Below are 26,650 nucleotides of genomic sequence, written 5' to 3'. Positions count from 1 at the left end.
ATTGGCATGTGTCAGGGAAGTGGCCAGAATCAACCGGACTACCATGAGAAGTCCTTTGGTGCATTTTTGTCTACAAAGTGGAAACCAGCAAAGATCAGCAAAGCATTGTACACGGTACCAATGCAAGTGCATCCATTTATGCTCTTTCCAGTCACCATGTGCCCTCTCAGGGGTCTGCTCCAGCAAAATATCCTCTCGTGAGACAGCTTCCAGCAAAACATCACATGACACAACTGAGTTTCCAAAGAAACCAGAAATTTCCACCTCACTAGCCAGCACAGCAAATATGTGTAAAGCATTTGTGTTTCAAGACCGGGGATATTGGCTATCATGGGGAACAAGATTAAGCTCATTTTAGTTGAAGCTTAACCGACCACATGTTTCACATGATCCATTTTTATTTGACAAGTGACTGACAGTCTATGGTTATTCAGATTGAAATATTTGGCAAGGATCTTGCTCAGCCAGAGCAAAATCAGTTCATCACTTCAAATCTTGGGAGATTTGAGAGCCTCAGAGGCCCTGAGTAAGAAGCAGATGAAGTTCAGAGTGAATGTGTATTGGCGTTGACACAAACATGACAAGGACCGATACCTCGGGCCTATAGGAAGTTGGCAAAACGTCTTCTGGTAAGATTTGGAATGGCAAAGCCTTAGTCTAATCCAAGTACGGTGTTTATGAATTGACCTGTTTGCGTAAAAACTACAACTGCATCTTCTTCCCCTCTTGTGTTTACAGCCTGAGACTACTTCTGCCAGACACCTCTTACTGAGATGAATTAGGCCATCTCCACTGTGCTGTGATAACCCGGGCCACTTGAGCAATGGACTGCCTCACCCAGCATTTCTGTGGAGATGTGTCTGAACTTTCTGTATTCCCTTACCACCTCTTGTCAGGTTTCCAAGACCAAGATCTGCTGAACAGGGCATTCAAGAAAAACAAGCGATGATGTCTGAGCAATGATAAAATCCATTTTTCTGTCTGGAGGTGAAATCCTAAGCTTATACACACTAGGCATGTGTCTGATTGCTGGACTACAGGCCAGCCTTCAATTCAAGCTTTTTGGCATAAAACTCAGTTTTTTCCCCCTTCGAAGAAAATGTTTTCATTATGAACCTATGAGTTTCCCAAAACGTAAAAGACTTTGCTGATTAACTTGTCCGGGCTATATACAAACATAGTTTTGATATTGTAAAATAAAAAGTGAGAGCATTAACAGCACTTATAATTCAGTGATGGATGACCAATGTATAGTATATCCAAATCGTTCACAGGAAGAGGATCTACTCCAAGTGCAAAGTAGAAGAGTAGAATTTAATGTAACAGGAAAAAAGTTTATGATGCCATTTAAGAACTGTAATTTTAAAAGAGGGGGTTCTTTTCTTCCTTCCTTGTGTGTGTGTGTTTATGAATTGTCTGCGCGCGCGCGCGCACACACACACACACACACACACACACACACACACAGGGGAATAAACTGAAGGCCCCAAACAGGCTCAGCATGTACCCTTCTGCAGAGCTGCTTTAGCAAAGTCTCACTTGTGACATTTTAGACAGAAGCAAAGGAGAGGGTTGTATATTATCTGAAACAAGTATACAAAAACATTCCTCTCTTTTTCAGTTACAGCTATCCCCCAGCCCCACATTCATGGAGGAGCCCCAGAGCACAGCAAACTATGCAGCTGTTTAAGTCCTCTGTGAGAAATGCTGTGCTATTTGCATATATTCTCCCATTTACTTTAAATCACCTCTGGATTATTTACAATACCTGACATGATGTAAGCATCCTATAAACGCTTGTTATCGTGTGCCCTTTAAAGAATGATGAGAGGGGTGGGGCAAGGTCCTTCCATGTTTATTACCAGTGCACATTAAACCATATTTTTACTCTTTGGTTGGGCGAATTTGCAGATGTGGAAGCTGGCTAGAGAAGACTGACTGCTATTATCTATGTATGACCAGATTTCCTTCAAATAGTTCAACCAAAGCAACACATTGCAGCAAATTAAATGCAGAAACAAAGATGAGATTCCAGATGTCTTTTGTTAGGCTAAACTTTAAAGAACTTGCAAAAATGCAAAATAATTTCAACTCTGTCATTTAATGTTCTTTCACTGCGAAAGTATGTTCCTTTTTCATAAAACTACAATATGATAACATATTACAGAACCCCTTTCATTTTGTTCATTTATTCATATTTTTGTTTTATTTCATGTGTTTCGGTGGGTGCCTGCCTGCATGTCTGTGTACCACATGGATGCCTGAGAACATGTTAGGTCTCCTGGATGTAGAGTTACAGACAATGATGAGTTGCTATGCCAGTCCTCGGAATCAAAGTCAGGTCCTCTGGAAGAGCAGTCAGCTCGGTTCAACTGTCTCTCCAGCCCTGAACCTTTTTCACTTCAATGAACACATAAATGTTTTTAATTTTTCAATTTTAATGTATGACAATAAATACTGATACATACAACTCATGCAAATAAAAACTGTTTTTTTAATTTTAGCTCCTCCATGGTTTTGAAAGCTATGATTTAGTCAAGACCTGCTGTTCAAGAACAGGTGAACATGAGCTGAGCACTTGGTAATGGTAAGGACGGAGAGCATTCCTAGTGTTCCTCGAGCTGGAGCACTTGGTGATACTGAGGACGGAGAGCATCCCTAGTGTTCCCCGAGTTGGAGCATTTGGTGATGCTGAGATTGGACAGCAACCCTAATGTTTCAGGATTCTCTTTTACTCACCATTCTTTTGAAACTAAAGTGAGGAAGTTAAAAAACATTCCTTTTAAACAAAAAATATTTAAACATCGAATGTAATATGGCATTGAAATTGGACATTATGTGTACTCATACACAAGGACTGGAAGGGGACTTTGTGACGAGAATGAAAATCTCAGGCCTCTCTTTGATGTTTTTGTATTAATATTTTAATGCTTTAAGGAGTCAATTGAAAAACATTCATATACATAGCAGTAGTATCATTTTTTTCCCAAATGGGTTAGACTGCAATCTCTCCAGGTCCTCCTCTTTGCTTTGTTTTGGGTTTTTGGATTTTTTTTTTGAGACAGGGTTTCTCTGTGTAGCCCTTGCTGTCCTGGAACTCACTCTGTAGACCAGGCTGGCCTCGAACTCAGAGATCCACCTGCCTCTGCCTCCCAGAGTGCTGGGATTACAGGCGTGCGCCACCACTGCCCAGCTGAGGTCCTCCTCTTTATTACATAAATTTTACAGTTGTCTCTCAGGCTGTGAGCACAAATACTCTTAAGCTCTTTTGACACAAGGACATTCCAACTGTGTCAGTCTCTGAGGACTGCCTTTGCCTCCTAAGTCTGTTGATGGAGATACAGACTTTGTGCAGCAGAAGCCTGGGCTGGAGGGTTAAGTTTGTGAATGTCTGCCACTGGACTGGAAGGAGTAAGAGCCTGGATCTCTTTATACTGCCCAAAGCAACTGTCCCATGTAGCCAGGAAATCTGGACCATATCTGTAGATGGAGGTGAGAAGAGTTAGCGTGAAGCTGTTTGTGAATGAAACTTCCAAGGAATACAAACCTATACCCGTAAAGATGGGAAGAACAGGTAACAGATCTGGGTACCAGGCTGAGGCTGTCTGCCCACTGGCAATAATCCTCTGTGTGGAGGACATGCGGTTAAGATAGGACCTGGCAGGAACCTGGGACCCATAGGTGTGCCAGCATCCAATCTGGACCTGTGCCAGGTGAAGAGGTGATCTATGCTATACTACCTAAAAATGACACAATTTAAAAAGATCAGCAACTCAGTTTTTAAAATTCATTAATGGGGTCTATGAATGTAGGAGTGAAAGAAACAGATATGTAACCCAAGTTTGCCTTGAAGTAATGACACCCCCCTGCTTCAAACTCACAAGTGCTAGCATTACAGGCATGTACTATCGTGTCTAGCTAAGCCGGAGAACTTACAGAGAGGCTTATTTGGCTCAGGGTTTTGGTGACTAGAAGGCACTGGAATTCTGGCCAGAGCTTCCTGGCTATGTTACAAGATAGGGAGCAGAAGAGGCCAGGGAATGGAGCAGCCTGACTTCTATCAGCCCACTCTCTAGAGGACTAGTCTAGTCACAGGAAACCTGACTCAACCCCTTGAGATACCATTAATTCATTTATGAGGGTGTACCTAATTATCTGTGCTCTAATTATCTCTCACAAGATCCCACCTCTTACTCATACCCCCACCTCACCACCACTACACTAACGACCAAACCTCCATCCCATGACTCTCCGGGGGAGTGTTGAAGCTGTATCTGGAGCATAGCACTGGGAGGTAGAAAAATCACTAAAGTAATTCAGTGAAGATGCACATGGAGCTGTAATCCACAGCGGGCTTGCGGATGAGAGTGTATAGGTGGGAGTGTGGAAATCCACTGTTGTTATGCATAAACTGTTACATGTATAAATTCTAGAAAGAGCACAACGGAAATCACCACTCTTCCATGTATAGAGGAGACTGCTATTAGCCACTTGCTGGCCCAGGTGCACGCTGTTTTCTGTGCCGGCGTGAGTTTATGATAGTTTTCACTGGGGTGGTATAAATCTGCATGATCATCTGCTTTCTTATGTACAGCCCACTCGGAGCAGCTTGCCACATTATTTGCCGAATCTGCGCCGTCGTCACGTCTACCTGGTGTAGAACAGAGGGAAGTTTAAGCGTTGGTTTTTCATCAGTGTAATAGAAGCCTTAAAGCTGGGTTAATTTATCTTTCAAAAAACAGGTTTATTAATGTCAGTATTCTGCGGGTGTGAGGGCAAGCATCTGGGGATGGCATTTTTGCTATCAGATAATGCTTCAAGGTAGTGACGAGCAGCATGCACACACACACACACACACATACACACACACACACACACACACACACACACGAACACAGAGAGAGACTAGACAGACAGACAGACAGACTATATTACACACACACACACACACACACGAACACAGAGAGAGACTAGACAGACAGACTATATTACACACACACACACACACACACACACACACACACACACACACGTTGATCTCTTGATCTCTCTTCTTTTTCTACTAAAGTCACTTGTTCTCAGACAGTGACTTCACCCTGGTAACACTTTACCTCCCCAAAGTTCTATCTGTAAACATTAAATATGAATAAAGTTTTGAAATTATTTTTAAATTTAGATTTTTTAGAATTTCATACATGAATACTCTGTTTATATAATTCTTTCTCCTCATGTTCCTTCCCTCCAGCTAATTCCTCCAGCTAACCTACTCTCATATTATTACCATGTTTAATTATTAATGTTACACATGTGTGTATGTGTGCTTGAATGTGTGTATATGTGTGTTGTGTGTGCATGTGTGTGTGTATGTGTGTGTGTGTGTGTATAGGGCTAATCACTTGGGACTGGATAACCTAGCAGAGGGGCAAACCCATGATAGATTATTCTACATCTTAATCCTTCACATTAAGAACTCAGTTCTAACACACAAGCCTTTGGGGGACACTCAAACCAAATCCAAACCCTAGAGCTTTGAGATAGTGGGGAACCTGAGGTCCCACCTCAGTTCTGCCCCTGACATAAGCTCTCTTTGTCTCAGCTTCTCCAGCAGGTGAGGGGGAAACATGCACGTCGTGTGGGAGGATTCGATGACATTAGACACATAAGACTTGTATGTATCACTCTCGAGGTGGCGGGACCTGGGAGAACTGTGCTGACAAATGAGGCAAAAGGGAGTCTCACGCGATAGCCACTTTTATTCAGAGCATCAGACAAATTATACTCTGAGGCTTATTGGACATGAGTACTGTGTACAATCACGAGGGCATGCCACCCATGGTGGGCAGATCACAGGCAGCAATGTTAACTGCATTGTCGTCTTTGTGCTTCATCCTTATACTGGTCACCTTGGTTTAGGCTTTGTCTTAAGGTCAAGGTCAGGCTGCGATGATAACAGAAGCTTCCCAGGGACTCTGTTTCTGTGCAACTGGGGCATGCTGCTCTTCTCAGGTTCTTCTGTTGTTTCTCAGATCTGCCGACAGGACACCTTTATCCTCCTGTGTCTAACTGGCTCATCTCTCATGGCCATGTATTGTTCACTTAAAAAAAAAACGCTTTTCTTCCAAATTTTATACAAATTGTATATATCATCCACTGGGCTTTTAGTATATTGTGAGTTTTATCTTTCAAAATTTTTTTTACTTTCTTTCACTAGTATAACCTCAAAGATAAGTATCCAACATTGGGGTTTATATGCTTGGGAAATTTGAGAGGAAGGGTAGGATTGACTAGACAGGCCCCTGAGGGGAGACGAGGCTGTGGAGAACAATTTTATCTGCTTCATGGGAGATCAGAGATGCGTGACACACCAGCTCATTTATGCAAAATTCTAAGCAGGGTGCCAGGTCTATTTCCAAGGGAAGAAAATTGTCCGGTCTTATCTCCAGGGAATGACTTGAGGCTATTTCTCTGGTCCAGGAACTATGAGGAGGAGATCGCTGAGCAGACAATTCTGGGATACGGGAGCATCTGTCCTCATTTTCCTTCTGCCCTGTTCTGTTTTTAGTGAGTTTCTCAAGCTGAGTAGAAGAAATCCAGTCTTTGCACAGCACATTGTGAGCCAGCTCTCTGGGTTTATAGAAAGCACAAGCTACTGCTTTCAACAGGTTCACCATGGCTATTGGCTGCCTCTACCTCTAGGAAAACTGATATTTAGAATTCATGAAAAAGATCCTCAAGACTGTCACATAAAATGGCATAACAATAACATCTGATTGACCTATGCAGATCTCTCACACATTTCAAGCCACCTATAGGTCACATATACTATGCCTAATATAATACAAAAATATACAAATAGTTATTTTAGGGAATAATGGCAAGTCTGTTTACAGTCCATATAGATGTGTTTCCTCCCAAATATAATTGATCATGGTTAGCTAAATATGCAGACTGGAGTCCCTTTTTTAATGGAGATAAGATATGGTTTACGTTTAGTGAGTATTCAGGCTATTGAATGTTATACTGCTTTTGGTTATCCTCTAGGGCATGACAGGTAAACCTTATGACTGAGAACACACCTGAGCAAAACAAAACAAAACAAAACAACCCTCCACACAAAGAAATCAAGCTGGTACTAATCTAGATTTCACAATATTGGAAGGAACTATATACGCTACAGGGCATGGGTGGGTGGGTGGGGGAGTAATTATCAGCCTTACCAGCTGTGAACGCTGTGCTACAATAATGACTGGCCTAGTAAAATAGACCCATTGTGCAATAATGGTATGAATGTCATGGGATTAACCAACTACTTTCTGATTGGGTTTTAGGTTCAGTTCTACAAGCTAGAACTTGTGCCTTGTACCATTAATGGGATCAAGAGCCTATAGATAGGTAGGTCATGGATCCTAGGGGAGGACCTACTACTTTTCTGTTAAATAGGCATCATATTAAACCAACTCCCAAAGATTTATCTTTATACCTACCGACAGGTGCTTCTCTCAACCCTCATAGAGAAGCTTCTTTATGCAGCACATAGTGGCAAACACAGAGACCCATAACTGGTTACCATTCAGAGAATAAGGGACTGTGGAGTTTTTACCCCTAAGCAGGATCTCTATGTAACACTCCCTCCTCTGAGGCTCAGGGATTACTGTGCAAGAGAGACAGAAAAACTGTAAGGTGCATAGGTAGAGGTTATGATAACTAAAGTGAAGCCATGTTTTCCAACTACAACAGGACAGCTGCACATATGAACTTACAGTGGCTATGACAGCACGCAGAAGACCTGCACAAGATCAGACAGCTCCAGCTTGGGGTAGGGATGTAGGCATGAAGTCCCACCCTTAACTGAGGAACCACTGACTATTCATGGGTAGTGGGAAAGAGAAAGTTGGTTTTCTTCAGGGGTGTGGTCTCTGAGAGGGAACCCATGCTTCAGTAGATGCTTTATATGAGCAGTAATAAATGGATTCAGTAGGCTTAAAAAATACATGACATTGAGAGAGATTCGTAGTGGTGGGCATAAAAGGACTTAGGGGGAGCAGGCATAGGGGAACTTGGGGGGAAGGGAATGGGGAGTGGACTTAACCAAAGCACATGGATAAAATTCACAAACAGTAAGTAAAAAAGAGAACCTATTTTTAAAACTAAGGTAGAGAGTGGTAGAGAAGATATGGACGCTGACCTCTGAGCTCATGCACGAACATGCACAAATGTGGATACACACACACACACACACACACACACACTTACCCAATTACCAAACACCAAAAGAAATGAAACTCCTTCAGAATCCTACAAATCACTTTGTAACTTCAAAACCATCAGAACCAGTGATAAAAGGTGGCTAATAGGCTCGTACAATCTCCCAACCATAACAAGCCATGGGAAAGAAACTTAGGACCAAGCCAGAGTGAACTTTTCCTTCCATAGTGGCAAGCTGCAGGCTTCTCAGAGTGAGCAGAGATAAGTGGTGTGTGGGGAATCCTTGGGGAACAAGAGAGTTAGGGTGTTCTCCATGCAATGTGACTTTGGGAGGAGAAAATAATTTTGCCATGTCTGGCTCTGAGCCTACATTCCTTACATTCTTCTCTGAATCTCATGTTGTCCTCTGGAAGATGCAGAGAAAAAAAATGAAGATGGCTCCAGACCAAGACTGTATCCTTCATCAGAGAACTTCCAGACCCGCCAGATGCATCTGTCTGTTCTTTGCTTTCCTGGTACCTGTGCCCTGATGTGCAAGACTCCATTTAATGGTGCTTACCCTTAGATAACCTGCAATGCTTCCTGCTTGCACCCCAGGAGTTGACACTGCAAATGTCTGCTGATAGCTCAAGAAACTCCACCAATCCATACAGGAGCTACTAGAAACAATCTATAACCTACTGACTGGATAATAGCCCAAGGAAATAAGTACCCAAGGTGGCACAGCTTAAGGTGTGATGAAAGGTGAGCTGTGGTAATTCAGGCACAGCACTGAGTCAGTCTTCAGAAACCTAGTACTTGGTCAGCCAACCTTCAGAAACTCAGTGGTTCCCAGGAAAGGCTTCCTTGATGAAGAAAAGGTTCTGAGGGCAACAAGGGCTTTACAGTCCTGGAGGAACATCTGTTCCTGATGACCCTTCCTCTGTTCCTTTTTCTTCCCTGTAAAGTCAGCAGCCAATCCCTACCCCAGACAGAGATTTACTGTCCATAGATGCCTCTCCCATGTCTCAGGCTGTTCCTGTTTCGCAGGTCCGATCCTCCCCTCCAGCTAACTTAGTATTATGAGAGAAGGAAGAAGTTGAATCATGAGGATGCCCTCAGAGAAGCACACCATGAGCATAGGAGGTCACACGGTCATTCCACGAGTTGCAGACCCATCTGTGTGAACAAAGACTGACTTTGAGAACACGAGTCCTCTGGAGTAGTGATGGTCTCTGGTCTAGTCCGAGGCAAATGGGTTGATCTCATTTTGTCCAAGTGAAGAGAGTTTTAAAGGAGATGCAGAGGAAACTTAAAGGTAGGGATTCCTCCTGGTCTAAGGCCAATGTGTGTGGGTATCATATTGATAACCCCAGGATGCTATGATGAAGGGGTTAGAAACACAAATATTCAGGTTGTCTAAGCTTACAGACAAGAAAGACAAAGCTCCTTGGTTTTGCAGTATTTGACTTATTTATTTATATTCCTGTTGTTCCTTCTCCCTTGAGTTTAGCTTGCTCACCCCTGCCAAGGGGCTCCTAAATGATCCTTTAAATTTATCCACTTATTAACATATTCTCCACAAAGTGGGTCCACATCATTTTAGGTCTTGTTTATAAGCCTGGTTAAGGTTTAAAACAATCTGACTCTAATGGACCTCTATCTGAGGAGTCTTTTGGTTAGAATCTAAAGTCACGGTAAATCCCACCTAATGTTTCCTTTCAGGATAGTGATATTGATTTAGAATCCTCAGGATTTAGAATCACTAAGAAGACAAAATTTTGGGCATGTCTGTGAGGCAGTTTCTAAACTGGGCTAATTGAGGTGGGCCCCACCATAGCTGTAGGCAGTACATCTCATGGGGTGAAGTTCCTGAACTGAATGAAGAGAGCCACTAGCATTCCCTGCCCCCTCCTCTCTCTGCTTTCTGACGGCTGATACAATATGACTGGCTGCTTCACAGTCCTGCCATTACCTTCTCCTCCATAATGGACTCTGCCCTCAAACTGTGAACCAAAATAAGTCCTGCTTCCCTTTAGTTGGTTTTGTTGAATTATTTCTTTTGTTTTTTTTGAGGTGATTATATATTACACCATTTATCCCCCTTTTTTCCTCCCTCCTAGTTTCCTATATAACTCTACTTGGTCTCCTTCAAATTCGTGACCTCCGTTTACATTAAGTATTGTTATATTATAGGTATCAGTATAGGTATAGGTAATATATATATGGCATGTTCCAAAAATACAGAAACAAAACTGTAATAGTGTGTGTGTGTGTGTGTGTGTGTGTGGTATGTTTGAGTGTGTGTTCATGTGAGAGCACATGTACATATGGAAGTGAGAAGTCAACCTTGGGTATTGTTCTTCAGGTTCCTTCTACTTTGTTTTTTGAGACAAGGCCTCTCATTGGCCTAGAGTATAGGCTAGGCTGACTGGCCAGCAAGCCCCCAGGGATCCACCTCTCTTCACCCCATGTAGCACTGGGAATACAAGCATTTACCCACACATCCAGCTTTAAAAAGTATATTCTGGGGATTGAACTCAGGTCTTTATGCCTGCATAGCAAGTACTTTATCAACTTGACTATTTCCTTATCCTGTGCTTTCTGTGTGCCTTACAACTCTACTTGTGGTGGCTTGAATATGCTTGGCCTAGGGAGTGGTACTATTAGGAGGTGTGGCCTTGTTGGAGTAGGTATGACTTTTGTTGGATGACGTGTGTCACCATGGGTGTGGACTTTAAGACCCTTGTCCTAGTCATGTGGGAGCCAGTCTTCTCCTAGCAGCCTTCAGATGAAGATGTAGAACTCTCAGCTCCTCTAGCACCATGCCTGTCTGGATGCTGCGGTGCTCCCACCTTGATGATAATGCACTGAACCTCTGAACTTGTAAGCCAGCCCCAATTAAATGTTATCCTTATAAGAGTTGACTTGGTCATGGTATCTGTTCACAGCAGTAAACCTTAACTAAGGCACAGTTGTTACAGGTAAATTGCTTAAGAAATCATGGAGAATGCTGAATTTTAGAATGAGTCTGCCAAATACAAAGAATGTGTTTTTCCAAACATTATTAAAGATGCAGGAAAGTCTACTTTTATAAACATCCCCTTCCCATCTCCGTTGTTTTCGGATGCCCTGTACCAATTACACGATGCACACAAATTGTGGATACTGTTCTTACATTAATAAGAATCATGGCTCATAGGGAGGAGGTCTCCCCTCCCTCTACCCCAAGGCTTGTGCTTTGCCCTGCTCATGCAACCACACAGCAGCCTACATGTTCCGCTCAGCATCATGTGTCTGCTCACATCCAGTCCTGCTCTGTCTTAAGATGGGAGAGCATAAGTGGGATGTGCTGTCCTTCAGGCAACAGTTCCCTTCGGCCAAAGGCAGCATCGCCCTGGGACACATGAGGTGCAAGACCCCAGGCCTCTCACCCTCAGAGCTGTAGCTGAGTCCTGTCTCCAGCCTTAAGCAGTAGCAGAAGCACTACTGTGAAGTCCCTGCAGCACATGAGTGTCTTAGTTATATTTTATGTTCCTGGGCTTCTGTGCCAATCTGTTCCTGTTCTTTAGTCCATCAGGTCTGGTTATAGATGTCCCTCAAAGACTCATTTCTCTTATTAAACAGAGAATAAACCCTCATCGATGGCATCTCTTCCCAGAAAGTTCTTAAGATTTCAGAGAGGGCGAGTAAGGGTGTGGAGAAAAAGAAAGAAAAGGAAAACCAAAATGCAAACAGGGACAGACGATGGAAGGACTTAAATTACAGATTGGGAGCCAAGTATGCCTTCTCCATGAGCCAGCTGCCCTTTGAACACGAGGGCTTTGTGTGTGTGTGTGTGTGTGTGTGTGTGTGTGTGTGCTGCATTAACTTATTGGGCTTGATAAAGTGTCAGTTTGAAAACCAATGATCTAGTGAACCCATGCTGAAGTTCATTGGAAAAGCCTCCCACACACGCTTAGCTTCAGGTCTGTGCCTTTCTCTAGCAATTAAGGAATGAGATGAAGAAGCTCTGTGGCTGGTTTAAGTGCACACAGGCCTCCCAGCACAGCAGAGGATGGATGGCAGAATTTGGGGAGGAGGAGCTGATTGCTGCCCTAGAATGAACCAAGGCTCCTGCCTCTCCCTTGGAACATCTTTCTTTTGTACTTAGCTGGTGGTTTTGGTACTTTAGAGCCCTAAGCTAATATTCAGACACCATTGTGAATGGCCACATTTCCCAAGGGCATCATGAAGTACATGCACTTTTGACTTGTATTTTAGGAATGTCTATTCATCCCTTTCTTCACTGCAGTGACAAAAATACCCAGAAGAAACTTGAGGGAAGCATTTGTTTTGGCGTATTGTTTTAACAGGGAACAGGGCATCACGGTGCTGGAGGTGTAGCTCAGGGCAGTGGGAGCAAATGAGCATATGACCGAAGAGTCCTCTCTTCTCAGAAGACAAGGATGCAGAGTTCAGGGAATGCTGGCATCCAGTTATTGCCCTCCCCCTTTAACTTTATATCCAAATCAGGTTCCCAGTTCATGGGATGGTGCTGTACATATTGAAGGTGAATCTTTCTCAGTTACCCCTCTCTTAAAGCAACCTCACAGATGTAACCCAAGTTGTGCCTTCCTAATGCCTTAGGAGTCTCTTCATCCAATCAACTTGATTAAGTTTAACTATTAGCAGTCTACTACTCTTTAGCCTACCACCCAGCACAACAACTTTGCATCATGATAGAGGGGTTATCAGGAAAGGAAGCAAGATAAGGTAGTGGGGGTGATGAGAGAAGGAGAAGAGGAAGATGGAGATAAAGAACAGGGGAGGAGGAAGAGGAAGGGGAAGGGGAAGGGGAAGAGGAAGAGGAAGAGGCAGAGGAAGATGAGAGCAGGGGATTCACAGGAAGGGTGACCAATATTTTTCTCAGTGCTCTATGGCTCCTAGCTTGATTTGTGCTTTGAAATCCTATCAGTCTGGGTGCTCCAATAGACTCTACCTCAAAATAATGTTTGGGATTTCATAAAATAAATGCATATGGTTACAAGCCAGACTACCATTATATCCCGATATCATTATCAAGTTGCTTACAGTTGACTGTGTGATATTGCAATACACGTGACTATTTACCAATACAATTAAACAATGAAATGCTAAAGACAGAAGTGAGATTAGTACACACTACTTCAAGATATATGTATGACATGACTATCAATTTTTACAAAAATATCTGTTTTCATTTTTAAAATGTTTGGCAGGAGCCAGGCAAGGTGGCATACATCTTTAATCTCAGCACTCAGGAGGCAGAGGCAGGAAGATCTCTTGAGTTTGAGGCTAGCCTGGTCTACATGATGAGTTTTGAACTACATAGAGACCTTGTCTTGAAAAAAAAAACATAAAAAATTTTTATTGGCTACTGTAAGTACTGATTTAGTGGAGTTTTTCTTTCCTTTCCTTTCCTTCCTTTCCTTTCCTTTCCTTTCCTTTCCTTTCCTTTCCTTTCCTTTCCTTTCCTTTCCTTTTCTTTCTTTTCCTTTCCTCTCCTCTCCTCTCCTCTCCTCTCCTCTCCTCTCCTCTCCTCTCCTCTTCTTTCCTTTCCTTTCTTTTCTTGTTATCAATAATTACAATACACGGAAATGGTAAATATTCATTTGGCCTTAGTAAAATTCTGCTAATTCTCAAATGAAGATGTTCTTTGCAAACTCAACTTTATCTGGGCAAACTCAGTGAAGATGAAATCATGCCCCTAAAACCTTGTAATTGACATAGGCAGCTTAGGGAAATGCTTGCACATTTCTGTAGAACTAAGACCAGGCAGAAGGCTTTCACTGCCCTTCTTAAGCAAGTATAGCAAAATCATTATTTCAAGCTTATTCATATATTTCTGTGGCTCAGGAATTACACATAGTTGAATTCACTAACCTGTGAAGCTCCCAGAGAGCACTTAAGAATCTGTGTGACATGGAAAAGATCCAGAGTCATGTCCTTCTACCCTGGAGGCAAACGCTGTCAATCTTCTGCCAAAGAGGCTCCTCTTAGGTTGTCCATCTCCCAGGGGCTGTTGAGCAGGGGAGGGGCCAACCATCTGGAAGACTGGAAGGCATCTTTTTTCTGTTTTGTTTGTTTTTGTTTTTGACTCTGTATTGCTCTGGGACTTTCCAACTCATAAATCTTGACTGCAATTTACAGGACTTTGAACACTTAAAAATGCACATTGGAAATGCAGCGAGGTGGGCGGGTGACCCTGTGCAGTCCGCCCAAGGCTTCAAGCTGACAAGTGCTGCTCTCAAGTTACCAAGACAACTTGTTCATGCTAAGCTAGTGTCATGACATGCGCTAGAGACAGGATGCATTTCTTTTTCTATTTAGAAAACTCCATAACTTTACAAAATAGTACATGCAATTATCCCCAATTATCCTTACTACAAAAATAAAACCCAGTTGTCACTAGTTAATAAATTATAATAAATTTTAAAAGGGCCAAACCATCTCTAATGCACTTGTGTATGTGTGTGTGTGTCCTCCTACCCCTTTATTATGATTGAACACCTTATTTAATAAGTATATATATTTATTTGTTATAGATAAAGGAAAATTTTGTACATATATCACTTAGCAGAAGCAGCAGTAGGTTGAATTGATATACTCAGGATTAGTCACCTGCCCACCTCACTGCATTTCCAATGTGCGTTCAAAGTCCTGTAAATTGCAGTCAGGATGTATGAGTTGGAAAGTCCCAAAGCAACACAGAGTCAAAAACACAAACAAAATAAATCTTATCTTCGTACAGAGACCCTCCTTTAAGCACACAATAGGAGTTGTTTTACCTTTAAAGCTGGCTTAACGACCATAAGGATTAGGGGGAAAGGACCACAAAAAAAGTTGGTGAAAGGGATGCAGCTAATGGGTAAAGAGGACTGGGAATCATCTCCCATCCCTGGCAGGAGGGAGCGATGGTTTTAATTCATTTTCTGGAACTCCCGGCAGTCTTGTGAAGCAGCCTTATTTATAATAGCCAGAAGCTGGAAAGAACCCAGATGTCCCTCAATGGAGGAATGGATACAGAAAATGTGGTATGTTTACACAATGGAATACTACTCAGCAATTAAAAATAATGAATTCATGAAATTTTTAGGCAAATGGTTGGACCTGGAAAATATCATCCTAAGTGAGGTAACCCAATCACAAAAGAATACACAAGGAATGCAATCTCTGATAAGTGGATATTAATTAATTATCCCAGAAACTCTGAATACTCAAGACACAATTAGCATAACAAATGACTCCCATGAAGAAGTAAGGAGAGGGCTCTGATCCTGGAAAGGCTTGATCTAGCATTGTAGGGGAGTATCAGGACAGAGAAAAAGGAGAGAGGTGATTGGAGAATGGGTGGAGAGAAGAAGGCTTATGGGACATATGAGGAGGGGGGAACCGGGAAAGCGGAAATCATTTGGAATATAAATAAAGAATATAGAAAATAAAAAAAAGAAAAGAAACAACAACAACAAAAGAGATGTGGGTAGGAGTTAGTGGGGATTATAGTCACCAAAGAGGAACCAAAAAGTGCACAATGGATGGGGCTGGGCTGAGCATGATCAGGACATGCTGTATGCAGGATGAAAATTCAAAGAATAATAAAAAAATAAACAAAAAAAAGATGAGAGGGGAAAAAAGTTTTGATTTTAAGCCTGCAGAAAGAGTTTCTTGAGAGAGCAATTTGAGGTTCAAACTCCTTTATATTTACTTTTCAAGGGAGCCTTCATGATATAAAGGCTGGTAAAGTGATTGGCAATCCTTCCTCTCACTGCCGGGGCGCACTTAGCATTTTATTTTAAGATGACAGCTACCTTTACTCAGTGACAAGAAAACAGCCAAGTTTTGGTTGAAAGCTTGCCTTTTTTCTCTCTCTCTCTCCCTCCCTCCCTCCCTCCCTCCCTCCCTCCCTCCCTCCCTCCCTTCCTTCCTTCCTTTCTCTCTTCTTCCTTCCTATTCTTTTTGTTAGGAAAGATCGTTTATTCTGGAGCAATGTTTGAGTGACCATGGACTGCGAACACAGATTTAGAGTAACATAGGTTCCCGAACTGCATATTGGACATCCAGTGTGGAATTTCCAAATTCCAATTGGAAGCAGTTTTGAAAGGGTCAGCTCAGGAACTTAGGAAAGGTCATGGAACACTGGCCCCTCCCATAAGGAAGAGGCTAAATTACATTCCTCAGACCACAGGGAGGTCCCTGCAGCTAGGGAAGGCCCAGAGTTATTCTGAGACTGTTGACCACTTACCTCATCCCCTAACAACCAATTAGTTTAAAGGTAACATTGTTCTGCCAATCACATTGTGCCTAATGGCGGCTGCCCTGAGAACTGTATAAAGGCCCACACAGCCCGCTGCGTGTAGTCATTCTCTCCCCATGTTCAGGGTGACCCCAGCGTGCTGGATTAAATAAAATTCCTCCTGCTTTTTGCATTGATTCCTGTTTCCTCATGGTTTACTCAGGGGGTCTCTGGTAAGTTAAGACTCCCTGAGTCTTACAGTTTCACAAAGTTTTATAGTTTTCCAGAACAAAGAAAGTGATAAATCAGGCAAATGTCAAATACATAGGTGGGTATATCAGAGATATAGTTATGGCAAGATGGGGAAGGTTTTCTATAGGCCTCAGATGCTACCTGATGACATTCTTAGCTTTGGTTGGTGGAAGCTATGAGTCTACTACATTAGAGGTTCTTATCTCTTAGTCACAGGGTCCTGGCTCTGACCAGGTAGGCAAGGGATGGCTAAGTCAGACCAGCATAAGGTAATTTCTCAGGACCCATAACATTCCGACCCCTCCAGATCATTGCAATTCTGCACAGTCTCTGCCTACAGTTTCTTCACAGGAATTCCTGTTGACAGTTCTGACTATGGACAGCATCATATTCACTGCATTTGGGGAGTGATGTCTTACTTATTAAATGTTATAAGGTTCTTCATAGCTAGGACCTAGGATCAACTTTAAATAGGATGTAGATGAGGCTGCACGATGGGCAGAAATCAGACCTCAGGAGAGTAAAATAGCTGGAAAAGTCATTAAGAAACAAACTCCTGGATCAGGTCAAAACCATTAACCATCCTGGGCCAGATGTGAATCCTTTTTCTATGTCCTTTATGTCTAACATAACATTTGCTTAAGACAGTAGGACTACTAGATCTAAAATTTAAATAGTAAAGATACAGTTTGGCCTAATGGCATGAAGGTAAAAGATAAAGGAAACATTTATTTTAAGCAATTAAAATCTATATACACATATTGTAAAAATTATTTGACTATATGTTTTCCTACATTTTCTTTATTTTTATGGTATATATAATATATATTACATATTATTTGTACTGTGTATATTATTTGTATGTAGTATATTTTCCCCAGAGAGAAAAGGAAAAGGAATACGAGACAATGACAGGAAACAGAGGATGAAGGGAAGGGAAAGAGGGACAAGTGCCTTTGTTCTGGGAGGGAGACAAAAGACTGCCTCTGGGTAGAGAGGAGATAGACATGGCCCAGGGGCAAATGGTGGTTCTATAAAGAGTAAAACCCCATTTTAGGATAAGTTAGGGTTTCAAATGTCTAAGCAAATTGGGGAGGAAAGGGTTTATTTAGCATACACTTCAACATCATTGTTGATCTCTGAAGGTAGTCTGGACAGGAAGTCAAACAGGGCAGGATCCTGGAGGCAGGAGCTGATGTAGAGGCCATGAAGAGATGCTACTTACTGGCTTGCCTGTCTGTTTTCTTATAGAACTCAGGATCACCAGCCCAAGGATGGCACCGCCCACAGTAGGCTGGGCCTTTCTCTATCAATCACTAATTGAGAAAATGCTGTACAGCTGGGTCTTAGGGAGGCATTTCCTTAAGGGAGGCTCCTTTCTCTCCAACGAATCTATCTCATGTCAAGTGGACATACAAAGCCAGCCAGTACAGTTAAGGTGTTTAATTTCAATTGGGCATTTCTAATTAGGTGAGCCAAAGGGGGCTTATTATTGCTGGGCTTCGATACTTTGATAGTTGGATCTTGGTAGTCAGCCTCAGGAGGAGGAAGAGGCCAAATAAGGGAATAGACCTTAGTGTCTGGCTTTAGGAATGTGATCTAACAGACGGAAAGGCAGAAAGGATGGGGAAGAAGGGCAGGCCTGCTGGGGCCACACACCCTCGTGGGCTAGTGTCCCTTCACTCATGAACTACGTGTTACTTATGTGGTTAAAAAGGGACTCGGAGGAGAACACTATAGTGTTGCCCTTTATGTTTAGAGGTCAAAACCCAAATATTACTTAATTAAAGATTTAATCCCTGTTAATTGTATTTTAGGACTACTTAAGTAGTAACTTAACACTACCACTTATGACATAAAACATCACCAATATTGTTTACTTGAGATTGATGTATTTAGTATTATTCAAAAAGAAGAGTTAACTCAAATCTTTTCATATCTCTGATTAGAAAGGAAATGGAATTAAAGTTCAGATTAATAAATTAGATTTTTGTTTTATGTGCCTTATACTGAATAATGAGGATATATACGAATTATGAAGGTATAACATGAATACATGTTGTAAAGTTAGAAAGTAATTAAGATCTTTTAAACATGAAAGCTAGTTTTCAATAAGCAGAGATTGGGGGTAATCAAACACGATAAAAGACAACATAACTAAGTGAAATGACGCCATCTAGTTATCTGTAACTCCATCAAAACCAAGATGTCGGAATATACTAGATGGAGTTAAATGCCAGAAACATTTTTTAAAGTCTAACTGTAAAAGTATCTAATAAACATAAAAAGAGAGAGAGCTGTTTAGTTACTCAAGTTACTCCGAGCACTCAGTTGCCAGTGGAGCTGGAGATGCGTATCCAGCATTTCACAGTGCACAGGAATGTGCTCTCCAGGATGAAAGCCTGCTGCCCTCCCCGAGTTTTATAGGCAGCAGTGAGTGAGAAGTGTCTGCATTCGGTCTGAGCTTTTAATCAAAATGGAGTCTTTGATGTGATGTCTTTTCTCGTCTACTTGATTAAATCATCTGGTTTTCTTTATCTCTTGAAGACTCTAGGTAATTTAGAATTTTGGTTATCATAGTTAAAAGTCCTTTACAATATCATGTGTCATTATACTATTTTGTTGTAGACCAGATTTTATAAACATGTTTAAATATTTGTCCATTAAAGCCAGTTTTCACAATCGCTATGTAATTTAGTAGGAATGTTCTAAACAAGAATAACTCTCGAAACAGAATTTTCTCTCTGGTTAAGGCAAGAACTGACTATTCAAACAGTAAAGGCTTTGTTCATGTAAAACAAAAATCAAATTACAGGTTTTAAATGTCTATTTAGTAAAGGGATAAAAGAAGTTTTATTTAAGTTAACTTTTTGGTAAACATTTACTAGGAATAGACCAACACTTAAGAAGATATTGTTGTAGAGAATTAAACATTAATTCTATGCCAGAGTATTGAATTTTGGACTTGAATTTTTAATATCATTTATATTATACTTAACTTGGTGTAGGCTGCATTTGTTTTTTGGCAATACTTTTTACAACATACTTTCTTCTTAAATTCTTAATGTTATTCTAAAATTTAGAAAACAAGTTTTAATGAGATACTTTCAAAGGAAAGCTCAGGAGGCTGTGTGGTATACTTGTATATACACTTGTTAGCTATCTAAGATACCATATGTGCTTTCTGTATTTTACATACAACCTTCTGAAACTTAGTGTTCAAAAATGTCAGTAATTTTAAAACTGCTCTTTGTGTATGTGTGTGTGTGTGTTGTGTATGTGTTTGTGGTATGTGTATATGTGTGTGTATGTGGTGTGTGTGGTTTGTGTGTATGTATGTTTGTGGTGTATGTATTTCATGGGTGTGGTATGTATGCCTTATTTGTATGCGTTATGTGTGTGTGGTACATGTGTTATGTGTGTGTGTGTGTGGTACATGTGTTATGTGTGTGTATGTGTGTATGTGGTACATGTGTTACGTGTGTGTATGTGTGTATGTGGTACATGTGTTACGTGTGTGTGGTATGGTATGTGTGTTATGTGTGTGGAGTGTATGTTTTTGTGTTGAGTATGTATGGTATGTATGTATTGTTTGTGTGTGTTATATGTATGTGTGTGGTATGTATGTATTACATATGTGTGTGTGTAGTGTGGTATGGGTATTATGTGTGTGTGGTATATGTATATGTGTTGAGTGTGTGTGGTGTGTATATACTGTTTGTGTGTGTGTGTGTGTGTGTATGTGTGTGTGGTGTGGTATGAGTGTTCTGTATATGTGGCATGCTGTGTGTATGTGTTACTTATGTAGTACATGCACACACAGATAGACCAGGGGAGGCTGTCGGGGGTCTTCCTCTGTTGCTCACCACCTCGCTCCTTTGAGGGAAGCTTCCTCCTGAACCGGAAGCTTGCAGTTTCAGCCAGGCTGGCAGCCAGCAGGCTCCCAGGGCTGCTGGTCTCTGCTCCCTGCTTCTGGGCTGTGGCGTGTGCAGCCTGCCTCCTTACGGGGGCTCTGCGGTTCACACTCAGGTTTTCACGCCTGCAAGCACTCAAGCGCTCTAACCTACTGAGCCATCCCCAGCCCACCAAACTGCCTTTAAAGCCCCTGAGGAGACGGGGCCAGAGCACAGGGTCACAGCCATCTGCTTGCTGCCACTGTCAAGAGGTGCCACTCTCGTAGAGACTCGTGACATCTCTTCCTCACTGCCCAGTGTTTAAACCTGGGATGAAGAGAGCTAGACTTGAGGCTTGGATCTCCGGGATAGCCCAGGATAGCCCAGGATAACCCTTTTTATCCTCATTCGATCTCATTTCCCCACAGTTTTAAAATGAGGCTGGTGTTACTTTTTCCCTGAGGTCTTTGGAAATTTTTCTCAAGATGATATTTAAAGTGTGAATGTTGTGGAGGGTCAGTTAAAGTCTCCAGTTCGACCTCTGGGGCAGAACTTTGCATATGCCATTTCTGTTCCCAATGCCTCCGATGACTCCTGTAAGCAAAATACAAAAAAACAAAAACAAAAAAAAATCCAACCCCCCCCTTTTTTTCTTTTTAAAATACAAGCAGCTGGTAACATTTATTGAGCACAAAACTGCAAGCCAGGAATGGCTCCAAGCACTCTACATGGATTAAAGTACAAGATAGTCCTTTGTCTTTGAAGTAAGAGCTAGCCTTGTCTCAGTTATTAAGTAGACAAACAAGCAAGAGAATGGAGAAAGAGCCTCGCACGGTGAGGAGCCAGGCTACGGCATGCACACAGAGATGGACACGGAGTCTGGGAGTCTGGAGCCTAAACCATCCCACGGTCTTGCGCATTCCAGACAAGCACAGAAGGTGAGAAGGCAAAGTGGACCTCTGCCGTTCCTCAGCATCGCCTCTGCCCCCTTCTCCTTTGTACTAGATTTGACCATGTGTTCTTTGATTCAGAGCGGAGATATGGTCTACGGGGAAATGGTCTTGGCAGATGTAATTGGTTGAGATAGAGACATACTGGATCCTACTGTATTAGGGTGAGCCCTACTAAGACACGTGTCATTATGACATGGAAATCTGGACACACAGGGGAGAAAGTCATATGAAGGTGGGGTTGGGGAAGGGAGTGATGTTCAGGAAAGCTAAGGGTTGCCAGGAAACCGAAAAAGCAAAGAGAGAGGTGTGGAGGTGATTCTCCCTCAGATTCTCAGAGGGACCCAGCCAAGCTGACATCTTGGCCTGTGCCCTAGGAGTATAAGAGACTCAATTTCTGTTTGTCTAAGCTGCCAGGTCTGTGGTACTTTGCTCTGGCATCGCCGGGAACCCAAGGCGCCATGTCTCTTTCTCTGCTGATTTCCTGTGAGGTAAAGGAAAGAATTGCAGGGATGACTCAAAAACCTAAGAATCTGGGGCTTTGGGTGGCTTTGTGTTGCATGAGCTCATTTCCTTGTTCTATGATTAGACCGACTAAAAAACCAACCCACTCAGATTAAGAAGGCTGAGCATCTCAGGGGCCGTTATCTCTTGGTTAGTAAAACTGGTCCCAGAGGACTGTGGACTGAACACCCTGTGTGTGTCTGCTCATCCTGCAGTCAGGCTGTGAGAGGAGCCTGCACTTCCTCTGGCCTTGCCTTAATTGTCTGTACAGTGGAGAGAAGGCAACCCCACCTCAAGAAACTGACTTACTCACTGAACAACAGAGGAGTATACTTTCAAATTGCTTGATGCTTTAGGGTAGAGTCTCAAAGCAAGTGGTCACCCAGGAAAGCATTAGTAGTTAGGTGCTAGGTGGTGGAAAAGGCTAGGGGCTTCTGAATTTCTTAGCCTTACTGGAAAAATAAAGGCCTAGAAGTCAGTTTTAGAGATATAGGATTGAAAGCCCAGGTACCATGGAAGCTGTTGGAGGATTCCAAGTTCAAGACTTATCTAGCAAGTTAATGAGATTGTCTCAAAAATCAAAAAACAAAACAGAAAGAAGAGATGGCTGTGAACAATTTCCCAGCATGTGGGATACCCTAGATTCGCTCCTTAGTCCAGTAAGGTACATTTCTTTATTTTGTTTTTGCCCCCTTACTGTATCCACATGCATGCATTACCTTCTAAACAAAACACAGATAGTACTCTTTATATAGGTTACAAGGAACAGACCTCTCTGGGATCATACCATGGAAGGTTGGTTATCTTTCCAGATGTAGTTAGTGTTCCCATTAGACAGGTAGAGGGGAAGCTTCTGGGAAGGAGTTCATGTCTGACAGTTCTAAGTGAAGGCAGGGAAGTTACGGATAGTTGACTGGGCAGACTTTGGGGACATAGAAACATGGACCAGAGCGATATGGAGAGGACAAAGGAAGAAGCAAACTAAGGCTAGCTACCCAGAAAGTTGGGAGCAAAGGGGGAACCCCAGTAGACTGCAGCATAGATAAGCATGAAGGCCGAGGAGAAGGTTCACAGAGGAACATCTGATACAAATACGAGGAGCAGAGGTCAGATCCCTAACAACCATTCCTGTGGGGCATGGTAGACCATCTCTACCACGGGATTAGAGAGGCAACATAGCTGGCTAGACCAAGCAAATTGGTGAACTCTGAATTCAGACAAGAGACCCTACCTCAGGAAAAAGTGGAGTATAATCAAGAAGACACCAGCATTGGCCTAGGGCTCCACATACCGCCCTATTCTCCCTATTATCATATACACATACACATACACATGCACATATACATGTACATGTATATGTACATACATATATATAGATACACACACACACACACACACACACACACACACACGTGCGTGTGTATACAAAAACGAAATTTTGGCATTTTCAGGAGAGTTCTTTAAGGTCTATGTTAATTTCTCAGGGCTGTCATGGCAAATTAAAAGTTTTAGCAGCTTAAACAATGAAAATTTGTTGACTTTTGAGGGCTGGAATTTTGAAGTCAGTTGCAGTGGTGCTGAAAATCAAGATGTCACAGAAACATGAAGGGAGAATTCCTTGCTTCTTTTTGGCTACAATCATGTGGAGGGAGAATTTATCACTTGCCTCTTCCCCTTCACCTGCCTGTATTTCTGGGCTCTTGATTGGTTCACTCCAGTCTACTTCTGTAGTTCTGGAAGATCTTTCCAAGTCTTCCTTCTGGGAGGATACGTTCAGGGTCTACTCAGATAATACAGGATGATATTCTATTTCAATGTCTTTAATCATATCTACATTCTTTAGCATTCACAGATTCCAAATAATTGGGCATACTGTCATGATTCAGTCTGTTTCAAAGTGAAGACCACTGAGGTGAGGTAGACAGAGTCTGGACTTGGTGACTGAGCCACTGGCCACCAAACCTTCCACAAGGGACCATAGGAAAGGGAGGGAGGCAGCAGTGACTATGCCAGTCTCTGGGTACCTGGAACTATGGTCATCCTATCATTCTCAAGTTCCTGGAGGGCCATTTTCTTCAAATTCCTCATCAGTATCAATTTTTTTGTAAGTCTGAGAGGAAGATGTAGACAAAGCAGCCACTTTGGTCATGAATTTGAAAGCCTTAATGTAGTATGAGATTCTCTGAAATTCCTGGCAACAGACATGAGTCATATATCACTGTCTGACATTTATAGAACATTCTTCATGGCACTTTCTAGAACTTTCTTAAAGGAGAAGCTTTGAATTTTTTGGGTGACAGAGTCAGTCTCCAAAGCCCCTTTGTTAGAACAATAGGTCAAATCAAAGGGAATGAAATGTTGCAGGCACAAGTTAAGGACCCTTAGCTTCAGTGGGCCAAAGGAACAAACTGCCCACCTGACTTTTAACAACTGGCTACAACTCAGTTCTAGGAAGTCCCACATCATCCTCGACTGGCACTGCATGCATACTGCGCACAGACACACATGCAGGCAAAACACTTGACAGTGTAAAAGTAAAATATTTTTAAATAAATTTCCCAATAGTTCACTGGAAACCGTTTCAGTCAAATGTGGAACTTTCATGTTGGAAAGGTACAAAGATGGCGAGCAGGGCTTGCGGAAGCCAGCCTTAGTCAAGTATGCCATTCAAATTCCCTTTAACAGTTACTGCTTTAGTGGCTGCCGTGTGGCTAGCTACGGCCAATAAGAAGTAGGCAAGTCCATTTGAAATAATTTGTGAAGATTTTGCTTCCTGACAGACGAAAGGTAGAAAGGGCATCCTGTTTCTTAGGATTTCAAAGGATTCTGTGTAAAGAGAGAAACTATGGTCACTTAAAGCTAAAACAGTCATCAAACCACTGTGCAGTCCACATCCATCTGTGCTCGACCCTGGGGCCCTCATCAGACCCGACTAACAATCCCTGATTAGATGTATTCTATTAAAAATATTTATTATTTTTGTGTGTGTGTGTGTGTGTAAGTCAGGGCTTCATATCAGTACTTCTTTAACTACTCCCCACTTTATTTTTGGAAATGGGGTCTCTGGTTAAACCTGCAGCTCACTGACTGACTAAACTGTCTGACCACCAACCCCCCTGTAATTCTCCTGTCTTTTCTACAAGTCCTAGGACTACAAGGATGTGTCAACACACCCAGCTTTTACATGGATGCTGGCGACCTCAACCAAAAGCACATTACCTACAGAGAGACATCTCAATCCCAAGGGCCTTATTTCTTGAGCCACTGGTTAGTTGGATGTGCAAATTGTCACGTGCTAGCTCCATCAAACCCTGAGTTTAGTTTTTCTCTTCAGCTGTGACCAAGATGCTCCATCTGTCTGATGGAGCTAAGACCTCATTGGGGAGAAAAAACTCCTTCTGGTGTAGCAAGTAGGACAGATCCCATGCTACTTTTGTCTGACCTGTCTCTACTGGTATAGGCTGGAGATGACAAAATAAACACCAAGGCTAAACTTTTCACACAAGGTCACTGGAAAATGCTTTGGGAACAAGCCTGGGCGAGAGTCTGAGACTGACTGGGCAATGGGAGAAGGTAAAAAAAAAAGGAGCAGTTGCAGCAGGGCCTCTACAGAGTTGACCCCATTGAGGTAAAGAGGATGAAGCTTTGTGCCCTACATGGGTTTATCTTTATTGAGAAGACACTAGAGGAAAGGGTGTAATGTTTGGCAGGAGGCAATTCCTGACGAGGGACTCATCTATAAGCAGTCAGCAGCCAACACACCCTGCAGTTGGGAAATGAGAACATGGATCCTGACGGGGCCGGCTGGGCGGCCACCGCCGCATTGCCAAAGAGAACCACTCCCTCTTCCTGCTGTACACTGTGGCACGCAGCCATGAGAAACACTTCCATTTCCTCTAGGGGAACCCTTCTGGCTTCTGATGAGGTCCTTGAGGCTAAACACTCTAAAGTATAGACTCTATCTAGAGAAGAAAGAGGAGCCTGCGGAGAGCAGCTGGGTAGGATGAAACTTACTCATACCCTCCACCCAACCCAGCAGGCTCTGAAGCAGATCTCAGCAGGAAAAGGAGAAACAGACTTCGTACAGATTGTCCACACTGGGCTGCAACAGAGTCCCTCAAGAGGTGGCTGTGGCTTGGGAGAGGGGACATTGTTTGAAGGAAACACCCATGCATTATTCCAAACTTGTCTAGGTAAGAGTCATGCAGGGTTTTAGAAATTTGGTGATTTTTAGCCAAAAGAAGTGCGTCAGATACAGTGGCATGACACATCCTGGTTCAACATCCTCTGGGAAAGAAGAAATTTGAATCACGTATTCTTTTGACTAGATGGGGTGCTTTGTGGCCAGGATGTGGACTTCAGGATGGCCTGTTGCCTACTGCCAGCCCTCATGCCCGCCCCCTCCCTGCCCCCACCTCCCTTTGAGCTGAATGCAGCTGCTAGACAGCCCTCTATTGTTCCTTCTGGGAGTTGTTGGAATTCTCTCCCCTTCTGAACTGTGGATTCCAGGCCACTGGAGCGTTGGTATGAAATCTCACATTCGCATCCCTTAGAGGGTCAGTTTCCAGCTCTCTTAGGGGAATATCTCTATCTGCACACCCCTCCCTCTCCCT

The 26,650-nt window shown here is 42.5% G+C and overlaps 1 pseudogene; it reads right to left on the bottom strand.

The window, feature by feature from the left end:
* Positions 1-25,928, bottom strand: part of LOC127667118 (eukaryotic translation initiation factor 3 subunit M-like) — a 40,306-nt pseudogene extending 14,378 nt beyond the window's left edge.
* Positions 25,929-26,650: the final 722 nt, after the last annotated feature.

The sequence above is a fragment of the Apodemus sylvaticus genome, chromosome 16 (genome assembly GCF_947179515.1).
Source record: "Apodemus sylvaticus chromosome 16, mApoSyl1.1, whole genome shotgun sequence".
Lineage (NCBI taxonomy): Eukaryota > Metazoa > Chordata > Mammalia > Rodentia > Muridae > Apodemus > Apodemus sylvaticus.
The sequence above is the reverse complement of the archived record's forward strand: the minus strand, read 5'-3'. Positions and strand labels throughout refer to the sequence as shown.